At 40.9% G+C, this 13955-nt stretch overlaps 1 long non-coding RNA gene across 1 annotated transcript; it reads left to right on the forward strand.

The window, feature by feature from the left end:
* Window positions 1–6569: 6569 nt before the first annotated feature.
* LOC133274806 (uncharacterized) lies at window positions 6570–13235 on the forward strand. Its single transcript, XR_009745283.1, has 3 exons — window positions 6570–6700; window positions 9069–9234; window positions 12200–13235. It is a non-coding gene; the product is annotated as an uncharacterized LOC133274806 (long non-coding RNA).
* Window positions 13236–13955: the final 720 nt, after the last annotated feature.

Here is a 13955-nt window from a genome sequence, read left to right on the forward strand (position 1 = left end):
GAGCAACGCTACTTTTCCAACCTGGGAAACCACAAATATATGCATAATTCCAGGTAAATATTAGAAATTTCAGAATTTTAAGCAATATGACCTTGTTAATTCTTTTTTTTTCAAAGGAACTGCTCCATATCACATATTTGCTGCAGTGAATGCCATTGCGAAGCTTAGACACACTATGCAGACTTAATTTCCAGCCCTTTGGAGAGCAACACATTGGTTCATGAGCAGGAATTGAACAATCTTGAGTGCATTATGCCTGTATTGCAATATTAAATTGATTGCAGAGAGTTCTGAGCCCTAAGCAAGGCTGACATTTCTGTCTGTCAGCCACCCACAGCAGATTTAAACTGACTTGGTGAACTGGAGGGAGACAGAAAAAGGTGGAAAGGGCCTTCCTAAAGCAGAATGGAGGCAGAAGGAGTGACACCAAAGGTAGAATGAAAGAGCTACAGTTTATGCGACTGAGCAATTGCTCTGGAGAAAGAAACAGAAATACTGAAGTGTGTGAATATTAATGGAGGCATGCTTAAGTAAAAAAGAACATAACAAAGAGTAATGGACAAAGCGAAGGGAAAGGTCATGTCCAGTACCATGCAAAAGATATCCTGCTGTTGACATCAGCTAGATCAGAAGGAGTCTCCCTCAGAAAGATGGTGAAATCCCATCACTCAACACATTTAAAAATAGACTAAACAAACCCCAGCGATCCAGACTCTCATCCCCTTATTCACATGGGCTGTAACTCTAGCAGCTATCCTTTCTGAAGCCTGGGAACACTTACAGAACGAGAGGATCTGAGCAAGGCAGAAGTCTTGTCCTGAGGAGTGCAAACAGTGATCCGGCATTGTAGTAGACAATGGATTAGGTGAATTATCAGCTCTCTTCATGACCAGAGGACTGCCTGGTCAAATCACCATGGTATATGCCTTCCTGCGTAGGCAGGAACTCTAGGCAAAGCATATATGAAAGGGCTTTGCAGAATCAGGACCTAGAGAGATACATACCACAAAATGCAGGAACACTCTGTCTCACTCCCACTCAACCTCAGCAGAGCTCTGACAAATGTATGAACTAACTTTCCTCCTTGTTACACATTTCTGAGTGATGACAGTATCTTTACGATCTTGAGAGGAAGTAACCATTTGCTGATAAACATCTCCCTTCCAAATGTACTTAGTAAAAAGACACATTCTTTTGTATACATTTAATTACAGAACATGTTTTGTTCAAATAATTAAGTAATTTAAACCATGTAGTCTTTTACAAAGAATTATATTTAACCTTAATTTCAATTTGCACATCACAGTGCCCCTTAAGCAATTCTGTAAGCCAAAACACTGATCAAATATATTTTAAATGTCAAATATTTCTTAATTGTGCATAGCAATGAATTTGTTTTTAGAGATAACTGCTTTTGATTTGCTGCTATTTTGTGTCTTTCCCATTGTCATGTTCTCTTTATCAGAGGTTCCCTTCAGCTGTTTAATCTATTCAACACCAGAGTTTTCTAGACAACTGAAGAATTCAAAGAAAATACGTGGGGAAACCCTTCAAAAGTTTCATGGAGTATTAAACAGGATGCAGATTAGTGTCTTGCCACTACAGACCCCAGCACTAGGAAGGGAAAAAAGAGCATTTTTTAATTCAAATGTTATTATTGAAGGATTAGAATTTTTTTGCATAAATTAAGATGAGTGCTGTAAAGGATAATCTTACAGCACTAATATAAAGCTACATAGCTTTATTGGCTTTAATGCACCATGTACCTATTCTGATTTATACAACTCAAGATCTGGCTCTGTACATCTAAATATATCTTTATGCTGCAGGAATATGGATCATTTTTCTCCTGACTTGCTCTTTCCTACTGTCTTGGACCTGTAAATTAGATACATACTAGGTTCGCGAGCAGTGCAATAAAAGTAAACAGCAAGAGATGGAGTCTCATAGTTTGAATTATAACACAAACTACAGTAGGTCTGACCTACATTAAACTGGTTCAGTAGAACAAGCTTTGCATTAAGTGGCTTGTATTTCAAGGTTGCCTCTAAGGTTGATTCTTAGTTAAAAAAAAAAAAAAGAAAGATTCCAAACGATCACCACAGTGTTATTGGTCTCTTTGGAACAAACAAAAGCTAAAGTATGCTCCACAGCTCAACCGTAAAAACAATAGAGCCAGAAGACTTTCCTGTAGCAGCATCTCTCACTGGGTGATAGCAGTTGAAAGTACTTACGATGATTATGATTAATTTCATTAGTGCTTGATTCACTTTAATACTTTTCTCCCTCTATCTCTGAATGCAGATAATTTTTCCCTGCAAGTAAATCCAGGGTGACAGTTTAATCGGCTCAGACATGCTTAGATTCAAAATGAGACTGTAATATTAATATATTATTGACCAGTTATGGATTAAGCAAACTGAGGGCACACTTAAGTAAATGACTTCAGAGGGACAAGTTAATGTGCTGAGTGGTTCAAAGGCAATGATTAAAAATATTTTTCATTTACTTGGAAATTAATAGTTTTCTTTAATAAAGTCAGCCTATGGTATGTTACAAATTTGGTGCATGCTTTATAGGAAGATCCTGTGTTGCTTATCAAAGACAGGAAACAGACTTTGATAAGGCATCTTTTCTACAGTTATGGTTACATTTAACCATTTCATGAAGGGCATTATCAATCTAGAATTTAGAAAAACAGTAGCATCAACAATCCTATATATGAATTTAGGATTCATCCAAGTATCCTTGGGGATTATTAATATATTTCAAAACTGTATCTAGTCAAATGAGCATTTTTTACTCCATCAGCTTTGTGTCTTTCAAATCCAGTAGAAAGGACAATTGAAAAAACTTTAACTACAACATTTTTTTTTGCAACAGCAGCCTAGATGCCAAGAAGTTTTAAAGCCTTGCAAAAGGAAAAGAGGCAGTTGAATGAGATGAAATTAGCTGAAAACTCTGCATTAAGTCTTATTTACCCAGAAGATGCTCAGATAGTATGGTTATCTGAAACATATTAATAGCCCACCACTGCTAACTTTTTGCTGGAGAGATTAATTTAAAAGATAGTACCTCAGTCGTATGGTGGTTTATATTGCAAAGGCACTGAGAGATTCCATCTGTTAAACACTGTACATGTGTCAGAATTGGATCATAGTGGCTCCTAGAGTTCTATAATCTCAGAAAATGGCCCTGTATCTGCTTGTACCCGGATAGTTACTAGGGAGTCCTGCAGAACTCACTAAATGCTCAGAGATGTTCTGAATTTGCTACAGATGATAGAGTGGCCAAAGTTCGTGGTCTTCTCCTGAATTCTTTGTGGCAAATTCACCTCACACAGCGCAACTGCACTTTCTCTAGTGGAAAGTTTCTCTGTTTTTCAGAGTAAAGGTAGGCCTATCTGAGCTGACTACATCAAATCCCACTCTGGTGATTACCTTTTTTTTTAGCAAGTTAAAGCAGAAGCCTTTGTTATTTTTAGACCCCTTTTCCCAGCATCCTATTTTGTGATCATTCTCATTGTAATGATGTTGTCTGATCTGAGATGCTGCCCTTGTACGATTCTGATATCAGACGCTTTTAAATTTAACCACTTCAAGGCCCAGAGAAACTATGAAACAGGAACCAAAGGTTTCGTCTTCTTCATCTCCCCGCTTTTTTTCCCCTTGCCTTAATTACCACAAGATAGGATCCTTTCTTTCTGGTTTTCCCAGCAGTTTTCACATGCACACAGCCAAACAGCAGATATTCCTCTGGCATGCCTTACCTGTTCCTCAGTAAACTACATGAACTAGGGAAAATGGCTATCTTCCACTGACTTGCTAGGGCAAAGTCATTATCAAAAATGCCAGACCAGCACATTTCTATTTCCTTGCAGAAGCTGCTACATACTCAGTGACGTGACAGACATGAGTTGTTTCTGACAGTAATGCACAAGTGTATACAGTACACATTAGCTGTAGGAGGGAAAGAAGAGAAGGAGGAGCCCTTTTTTTAATTAGGACTCCACATTAAAAGTTCTTGCTGAATCAAGCTCTAGCTAATTGTTTACATTCATCCCTCTTGCCCCAGGAACATTTGCATTGGAAAGCTTTCAAACGTTTTCTTTGCGAGTTAGTTTGTAAGAAAAATAATAATAATGCTACTAGAGCTGAGAAAAACTTTTTGGACTCATTCTATTTACCATATATGAGGATGCATATGTTTGTGTTTGCATTGCAGGCAGGGAAGAAGGAGAGGGAAATACTTCCAACTTGCAGACAGATTCTCCAGTGGGTGGAAAAGGCGTTTGAAATCCATGGAGCCAGGTTGAGTTACAACTGCTGAGGCAGCTGTAATGGTGTGCAGAGGTGTGGTTTGGAGAAACCTCAATGTAGCTGTACAGAAAGAAAAGCTGAAAGAGATGTTTAGTAGCTAGACCTGGTTCTTTCATGTGTGAAGGACAGCTGCGCAGCTGCAAGGAGCGATGCCTGCAGACTCATCGGATATGTGCATTTTCTCTCTCTTTTCTGGGTCGGATCACAACAATTAACTTCTCTGAATGTCTGTGGTGAGTTTAATCTGAGGCGTGTCTGCTCCTTTGCCTTTGTAGCTGAGGGTGGCAAATAAATTGGCTAAGTATTGCTGTAGGCAATTTTGTCACCAAGCCTGGAATGAGGCAGCCTTCAAGAGGCCTTGAAAAGCCACTCTTCTGAAGTAGACCACAGGTAGACAGGGCTTGCTGCAGGCAGGCTTTGAGAAAGTGCCTTCCTGTTTGGAAAAAGAAAAATTAAGAAGAGAGAACCTAAGACAGTATCTTGTTTCCTTCATGTCTGAAATAAGCTGAAACAGAGCAGCTTTACATTTGTCTGTTTACAAACATGGCTATAGTGAAAAAAAGATTATAATTAGAGTTAGCTTCTTGGTAGTGATTCTTCAAGTCTTTTACTTCAAATGATTGCCTCCTGGATGCATTAAGGTTGAAAGGAATCACTTGATTGCAAGAGACATGAAAGCCCATAAATCAGTGGCTTGCAAAGGACACTTGAGGGCGAGGCAGCTCTTATTTCAAGTTTTCTGGAATGGAGAAAGTTCTGCATTAGGGTCCTAGTGATAGCTGTGGATCTTCAGGGGACCAGCAAAAAAAATGTTAATGTGAAAACTGTATTAAATACCATCTCTCATATCTTGTCATCTCATTCACCTCTCCAAAAAGCCATGGTGGTATAATGAAGAGGAAGAAAATTTGAGACTTCACGTTTTGTTCATAGTTCTGTAAGTAGCATATACATGGACTTAATCAGATCTCTTTGCATACGAAAATCTTTCCATAGGATTGGTATCTCTGTAAGCTAGAGCTCTCCCTTTTTAGATGACATTTATCAAGCATAATTTCTATATAACTTTTCTTAGATACACCACATTTCTTAGATTCTTCATTCAAGGTATCACAACAGTTGTTATTGTCTTAATGAATGAAGTATGCAGACAATGAAAGCTGCAAACTCAGTGTAATTTGGTTAAGGTGATGATTTGCCCTTAGCTATAAGCCCTATGCACTTTTTGCTAATTTGGTCAAAAAGAAAAGACATTGTCCATCACCATCTGACATGGGAAGTGACTCAGTTCCTCACTAGCTCAGGAGTCCAGGCTTTAGTAAAGCCTGTGATTTGGTTGTGCTCACATGGCTAGTTTCTGAAAGGAGCTGGTAAACTTCGTTTTGCTTCAGTTATTAGTTTTTAAGGCTATGAAAGGTCAGGATAAACCATCCATAAATGCAGCAGCAATCAAAACCTCACTTAACTTATTGCACAGTATGTAATTGTTCATCCTATGTCACATAATAAATGATGATGGAGATAACTGCCTGGTGTTTCCTTTCATTTAAAGGAACAGACATGCACGGCACATACTGTTACATGCACATCAGTACTGTTTCTGTTTAGATACAGCTGTCTATTAAAACAGGGAATATTTGAATCTGAATGCTGAAGTGGTTTGTCAGTCTGCTTTTGCTAACTTTGCCTTATAGTTCTCATAAAGATGAAATAGAAGAGCGAATGTAACAATAGTCTGTCTGATGGTGATATACTTAAAAGATAGCTGATGTCATTGCCTTTGTGGCAGGTTCTCCTATTTGTGAGCAAAGTTGAGAAATGTCATCCAAGCATTTAGAGCTCCCATTTTCCTAAGAGCTCAGCTTTCAATTACTGCCAAAAAGTAGGAGCCAATTTTCCAAAGAGCTCCATATACTGAGTGCTTCTGACATAACGTTGGCTTGAAAATGTGGCTGTGATAATTGTGTTAGAAGCTATACTGAATGGGTTTAGAAAAGCTGGGTGTGCCCAGAAGACCCAGAGCTGTTAGAAGTCTGCCACTGTGATACTCCTGTGCCATCTCTCCAAAGTATATGTCACTACTGTACAATTCATTGCCTCTCTATGCCGTGTGTGCTTCCATTAACAGCTGGCACTATCCAAATGCCCTCTCCCAGGTGAATTGGAATCCAGCTTCGCTAAACCTGGCATTGCTATGTAAATTATCACAACTGTAATCTCCCTCTTCTCTTTCTGTCTCTAGCAAGACAGTCTGCAAATGCAGGATCTAAACACTGCAGAAAATTCTGCCTTTTTTGTTCCCAAGACTCCTGATTTGGTCTGCCAAAGCTAGTCACCAGCCTGGCAGCTGATAAAGAACAGGCTGCTGTTCTCTCTGCATTGTAAGTACCCTGTACCTGGTAATGTATTCCTTGCTACTGAGGCCACTCTCTTTTGACAAATTCTCAGAAACAGTCAGCTGCTAATGTGGCTGCTACTGAGTGCCCACCCTTTTAAAGTTCATTCCCACTGCTTCCTTTGAAGTCACCACTTCTGCTGCCAAAAAAACACAGGGCAAGGTACGCCGGGGAAAGGAAGTCAAAAGGGAACCTGCCAGCATTTCCAAAGGGGCTCTCAGCCAGCAGACAAACTGCTTTCCTTGCTGGGGGGTTAGAGAAGAAAAACATATGTCAAACCCTATCTTAGAATGCCAGTAAGTGGCTAGTAACGTGCAGCAGGGCAGGCGAGTTTTGTGTCAGGTGTCTAGTTTAGTTTGCTTTAAGCAGTATTCTCCTCATAATGTGCCACCTTTTATTCAGTCTTCCCATGGAGATCTCTGCCAAGAGATCCTTTTCCTCCCTCCTCACAAGTGTTTACCGTGTCTGTTGTTCTGTGTAGTCTGGAAGACCTTTTCTAGATCCTCACTGAAAACCAGTGACCAAGCAGATCTCTTCCTAAGCAGCTCAGAATCTGAGATACCCTAAAAGAGTGTAAATGTTCTTGAAGAGTCTTTAATAAGTTGATTCTGTTATACTTCAGGGTAGGAGTACTGCTATCTTGGCCAAGAGAATGGTGTTTACCTTCTACCTATGCTTGGTTGATTTACAAAAATATAGGCTTCTCTGTTTCGAAATCCCCTGCCCTGAGGGTCTTAATTCCACTAAACATGCTCAAAACACACCTACCACTGCTACAGAGAGCTGACAGTCCAAAACCATCTTTTGCATAACATACTGATGCTAGGAAACTTTGCAGCCAGGTAGGAAACAGCTTACAGGGCTACCTGAAGAGCAAGCAAAATCTCTGATTTTGAGATTGAAAGACCAAGTGCAACTGTGGGCAAGTGAGGTCATGTAGGAGAGTGAAGACTTCTGCCTTGGCCTTAGTCTCTAGAAACTTTAGAAAGCAGCAGCTAGAATGTTGGCTCCCCCCTCTTCTAACTGGTTGCCCCAGCCTTAGGTCCTGGATTTAGGTTTCCTTTGTCTTGTCCTCCTGTGCCATGGCTTAACCATGAGGCAGTCAATAGTGTGAAATGTTCCTGCTGTTTCCTGTGCCCCTAAATATGTGATGTGGGCATTTAAACAGGAGGATGATTTAATGATTTAAATCACAGAGACATCCAAACCTCAGGTCTGGGTTAGGTCCTTCTTCCATAATGTGTTGATATAGTGTAAAATTGTAAATTAGATTTTTCCATTCCATTCCTGAACCGAATGCTTGAATCTGCTTTATATCATGAAGCCCAAGTTTCTTCCTTAGGTTTAATCCAGAATTATATGTTTCATACTGACTCTTTGCTATTAGTACCTCTTGATGAATGCTGAGGTGAACAGCAGTTCACAGACGACTGGGACAGCAGCTACAACTGTTGTAAAAGGGTAGTTTAGGTGAACAGCCTATGGCAAAGAACAGAAGAGCATCTTTGAACTACAGTTGGATCCTGGTGGAATGACAGACCTGGAGTGCAAACAAAGCCTACAGCAGTGAAAGCAATACAGAAACAGAACCTACAAGATCTAATCAAGATTTAGGGGATGCAGAGAGATTTAGAGGGACAATGGGCATCTGAGGACAGGGCATATAAAAAAAAGGAGATCAAGAAAATCACTAATTATCAGGAAGGACCTTTGGCATGTTAGATCAATTGCAACTGTAGGATTTAAATCACCCCCCCCCCAAAAAAAAAAAAACCAAACAAAACAAAGCAAAACCAATGAGGAAAACAGATGAGAAAGCCTAATATTTTGGCAGTACCTGAAAAGGCAGATGCTGCCAAATGTCAATTATCCTCTTTCATTTTTTTTTTTTTCTTTTCTGATGGCTTGAATTGAATCTGGGGCTTAATACAGGCTGCCTGTTCCAGGGCTCTCTGTTGACCATTTCACACAGCTTGGGTTTGTAATCAGAGTTTTTACCATACTTCCCATTGCATAACCTGGCAAATGCCTTTTTCTCCTTCAACTGAGCTAAAGGACACATATGAACATTTCTGAAGTGCAGATTTGAGGGACGTGAGCAAAAGAGACAGACAGATTGCACATGACAGTAAACAATGATTTTTTACTGCAAACCCTCCCTGATGCAGTGTGGTGGTGAGGCCAGGATCTGTATTCAGTGGGAGAGTGTGTAAGCCCTTTCATTTGTGGACGTGGCCTTGTATGGCTCCCCGGGGCAACACAAGGATCCTGGTTAGTCAGGGCTGATGTTGGAAAGAGGTTCCCCAGTTCCCCTGAGCTGAGCTGAGCTCATTATTCTGTTCTTGCTTCCCAGCCTTGAAATGGATGCTGAAAACATAAGGGCCACTTTTCAAACTAATGTCAGTGCTGAAAGATTGAGTTAGGAATTTCTCAAGTCCATCTATAAACATTTCATATCATGTTGCATTTGTATGACGTATAGCAGCAGAAATCCTTTTTGTTTCTCCTGTGAATTGGGAGTACTCAGGTGGAGTAGGTGAGCAGGCTATAGAGCAATACTTAACCTAAAATAGTCCTTTCTGCTGAGCCCCCAGAATGACCTTTTATGTAATTCACAAGTTTCCTGAAGTTTGAATGTGCCTTGAAAGAATGGGGCGGGGGGGGGGAAATGTCACTGACTTTTTTTTTTTTTTTTTAAAATAAATACTTATTTTCGTTATTCTGCAAAGGGTAAGAAATTCCTTGTCCTTTTTAGGTACCAAAGAAATCCCACAGACTTAATTGAGGCACTGCAGTATCGTTTGAAACAGTGGATTCTGGAGCAGATATAATATTTCACTGGGCTGTGAAATAAATAGGCATTTGAAACTGTATTAGGATGTGAATTTCCATAGTGCCTTGAGGGATGTAATTTTTGCATTATGTGAACAGTTTGGATGAGAAGAGCACGCAGTGGAGCTGAACAGCTGTATCCTGCCCACACATTGTGAAGCAAGAGGGAGGCTTGGAGCCCGAGGGAATCCTTATACGACACCTTGTCCCTGGAGTTTTTCAACAAAGTACTTGTGCAAAGCTGTGCTCTCTAGCAATAGACCTGGTGGGACTATTCCCTTCCTGCATAAACATCACTTATGTCTACATGCATTTGTTTGTTTATTTTGATATAAAATATTGCCTGTTGCTTTGAAGTCCTGAGAGTGATGGGCTTCGTGTCTATTTTATATCCAGCTTGTGTTTTATTGCTAAGGGTGTAACATTAGGCCAGGAGGCAGCAACAGGTTGATGAAGTGCTGCGCTGGCACTGAGTCTCTCCAGTCCCCCCTTAGATGAGCTGAGCGACTGGTGAGGAACCTGCTCCCTGAGCCCTGCTCCACCAAACTGACTTCTTCAGGCTTCTCCACTTGGTGGAGCATGTAGGAAATCTCATGGAAAGGGAAGCAAACTTTAGCAGTCCTGGCATCAGTTAGGGCTTGGGATAAATTTGTCACCACACATCTGGCAGCTAGTTTGGGTTTAAGACCCTGAGCAGACCATAGCACACTCCCTGTGACTTTAATTGTTTAATTGTTGGGTCATTTCTAAACTAAATGATAAATAAGCTGCCTGCCATTTGTAAGAGCTACTTCTCTGTGAAAGAAGCCACTGCAACAGCAACAACAAAGACAAGTTTCTCTGAATTATTCAGTTGCCAAAGGTGTGGAAATAGGAGCTAATTAAAAAAAGAAAAAACTATCTGCAATGTAATGCTATAAAAAAAAATTCAAATCTTATTTGTTCCACTTCGCATTCCTTGTGCACAAACCTCTATAAACCACAGGCAGCATCTGTGTTCACACTGAATGCTGAAAAGATATCACACAGCAACTAATTCAATTGACATTTTTAACTGTTCATTGTACCATATATTTTCATTTACTGGAATTTTTAAGTCCTTTTTTAGTGCATCATTGTCCTGGGTTCAGCAGTAGCAGTCATTTTTCTCCTTCTTGGTAGCTGGTGCAGTACAGTGTTTTGACTTTCGGCTTGGGAAGAGAGCTGATAACAATGATGTTTTGGTTTGGTCAAGGACTTTGTGAGCCTCATGCTCTGCCAGGGAGGAGTGGAAGCCGGGAGGAAGCAGAGACAGGACACCTGACCCAGGCTAGCCAAAGAGGTATTCCATACCACAGCACATCATGCCCAGGATGTAACTGGGAGTTACCCGGAAGGACATGGGCTTCCGGGTGGTACTCATTTCTTGGCCGGTGGTATTGTATTCTCTTCCCTTGTTATTTTCTCTTATTGTTGTTGGTGGTGGTAGTGGTGGTGATTTGTGTTGTACATTGGTTGTTGGACTGTTCTTGTCTCAACCCGTGGGAGTTTCACTCTTTCGATCCTCCTCCCCGTTCCTCCAAGAGCAGGGAAGGAGAGAGCCCCGGGGGGGGGGCCTCGATTGCTCTCAGCCCAGCACCACTCACTGGGAGTGAGTGAACAAGCTGTCTGGCTAGGGTTTAAACCACAACAATCATGTATAGAACAGGATAAAATAAGATAGAGCTGTTTACTTCCCTAATGAGATTGGTAGTGGGAACTGACAGAGCATTGCGCTGTCACTTTGAGCACCATCAATACTTGCAGGATTTAAAATAGTATTTGAAGCTTTTATACCAGCCAGTGATTGTATTTATATTGTGCTAGTCATGTGGATTTGTGTTCGACAGAGAAATATGATGGAGTATTATCTCATTTGAACCAACAATTTGGAGAACACTCATCTGTTATGATTTGAAATGAGATATATTGTAACATCAAGAATGCCCACAAACAATAACATTTTCAGCTTCCATGACAAAACTGAGGCTTTCATTTAATTTTCAGTGGGAGGTGCTCAAGGGTGATTTTTAACATGCCAAGATGTTCATCTAATGCAAAGGAAAGTTCTGGGTTTCCTTTTTACTGTTGTTATTTTGGTGGGAGTGTTTTTTTTTCTGCTTATAGCTACAAGGCTGCTGTTCCACATGGCAAATTCATAATGAAATCAATAGGAATGATTGGTGTTTAGATCCATGGCATACAAATGAAGCTGGAGAACAAAGTCACCTGAGCTCTCTTTCAGGGGTGAGCTGCAAGCACATAAGGCTCAGAAGGGGCCTCACTCTCTGCTTTGCTCTTTCTGTGTTGCCCCAAGGCCAAAGGAGAAAAAGGATAACAGACACCAGCAGGAACTGCAGCTCAGGGCTGGGCCCAGGTTTTACAGCCCAGTATGCCAGCATGGAACAAAAGCTTTTCAAAGAAACCCTTTGTCTCTCTTGGAAAAAGAGAAGCCTTTACAGTAAGTGCAGTGATTTGGTGGGGTATGTGTGTGGAAATGGTGAAGCGTCTTTTGTGGTGAAAATAAATGTGATTCTTATTATTTATGTATTTACTTTTTTCCACTTACAAACTAGGGCAAATTTCCAAGCCACTACTTTTTTTTAAAAGCCTTCTTCTTTTCTTCCAAAACAGGGGCAGGTTTAGAAAACAAACAACCCAAAAAGTAAATTCGAAAGATGTTCACACTCCTCTGTTTAAGCCTGTGGTGAACATCTTAAGTTTGGTGTGGAAATAAAAATACCCGGTATGTCTCTTCAGTCCCAGGCAAAGTGCTGGAGCTCAGGGGAGAGAAGAGCTTACAACCTATCTACCCATCTCTGCAGTGGGTAGCATCTGAGGCAGCTTCCTACACACCCGCCTTTTGAAGCACTTAACTTGCTCCATGCTCCTTGTGAGAAGCCACAGGTTGCAGCCAGACCACCCACCAGCGCTATCACACTTGGTTGTCATGTGGCTGCTTGAAAGAGCTGTGAAAAGAGCCAACCCAGCTGCTCTCCCGTCCCCCACAGCCAGCTGGCTGGAGAGGTGGACTGGGAGAAGAAATTGCATGTTTTGCATGGAACAATGACAGCAGCCAGCCCAAGGCAGCCATGGGCTTTTCTCTGCAGTAACTCAGCAAAAGCCACCTGTAGCTGAGTGGGAGAGAGGGCAGGAGACCCCTGCATGTTGCAAGAGGAAAGCTGAGATCTGACAAGGTGCTGTGCACCCATAGCAAACCGTGGCTGTTGAATGTGAGGGAAGGTGACCCTTCTGGTCCATACCACAACAGGGTTGGGAGAGTCTTGCAGAACAGACCTTGCTACTTCAGTGAAGCAGTTGGACCTCATCGTAAGACAATGTCTTGTCTCCAGACAAAGTTCACTTGCCTCTGTTAGAGAATTGGTTGACAGATTGTGTCTGGCTCTCTCCCCTTTCTCTTAAGGACCTTGGGAATGCCCTTACACTTTGCTGTCTGTCAGTCTGCCTGTCAGGTCCCTGCATCTATTACTGAACCTGAGTTATATTAAATATAGACTAGGTGATCCTAATAGCCTTTTCTGGCCCTAGTATCTATGAAATGTATTAACCTCTGTTAGATGAAATAATATGTCCTGGACTAATGCCATAATGACTATTTCTTTAAGTATTTTAATACATAAAGCTGTTGGTCTTTCACACTTTTATTCCATCTTATCTTTCCCGGAATAAAAGAGCATATATTCAATCTACACAGAGAATTGTCCTTAGGCATTTTTATTTCTCTCCCTTTTTTCTTGACCCTCCTGGGACTCACTAGCTCAGCTGGCCAGGATTTTTGATAGCTGTTTGATTATATTAGCTAGCACTGCAGGCTTTTGAATCTTTCTGTGCATAAACTAGCTTCTCAGACAGTTATTTAGCTTCTCATGGTTATTTTTGGGAGAAGGTGAATTGCTCCTTTCCAAAGCTGCAGCTGTTAGCCAAAGCATATTGCATTAAATTTACTTAGAACAAAGCCATTGCTACTGTCTTTGGCAAGACTCTTTCCTTCTAAATCAACTGTATTTGTCTTCTACAATGAAACCATGAGGAATGAGCAAGCACATTCACAATCCCCACCACCAATGGAACCACTGCAAGCTAAACACACAATAAACAAACATACACACCCTCCCTCTTCTTGCCAAAAAGGGGAAGCTAGTCCTGAGCCGAATATAAAATCAGACTCAAAACAGTTTCATTAATTTTGTCCTCTTGCTTACTGGGATTTGCTAGTCTCTGGCAGACCTGGACACAGGTGATCTGAAGCCATAGGAAAGGATGAACTAATAGTACAGTGAGAAGCTGGAAAGAAGGACAATCTTGTCTGAAAACCTGGTTTTGCTGTGTTCCAGCTAAATAGCTAAATTTTAGCAATCTTTAGAAAACT

The sequence above is a fragment of the Pezoporus flaviventris genome, unplaced genomic scaffold, assembly GCF_033815535.1.
Source record: "Pezoporus flaviventris isolate CSIRO_AGI_PZ_B2104156 unplaced genomic scaffold, CSIRO_AGI_Pfla_v1 ptg000036l, whole genome shotgun sequence".
Classification (NCBI taxonomy): domain Eukaryota; kingdom Metazoa; phylum Chordata; class Aves; order Psittaciformes; family Psittacidae; genus Pezoporus; species Pezoporus flaviventris.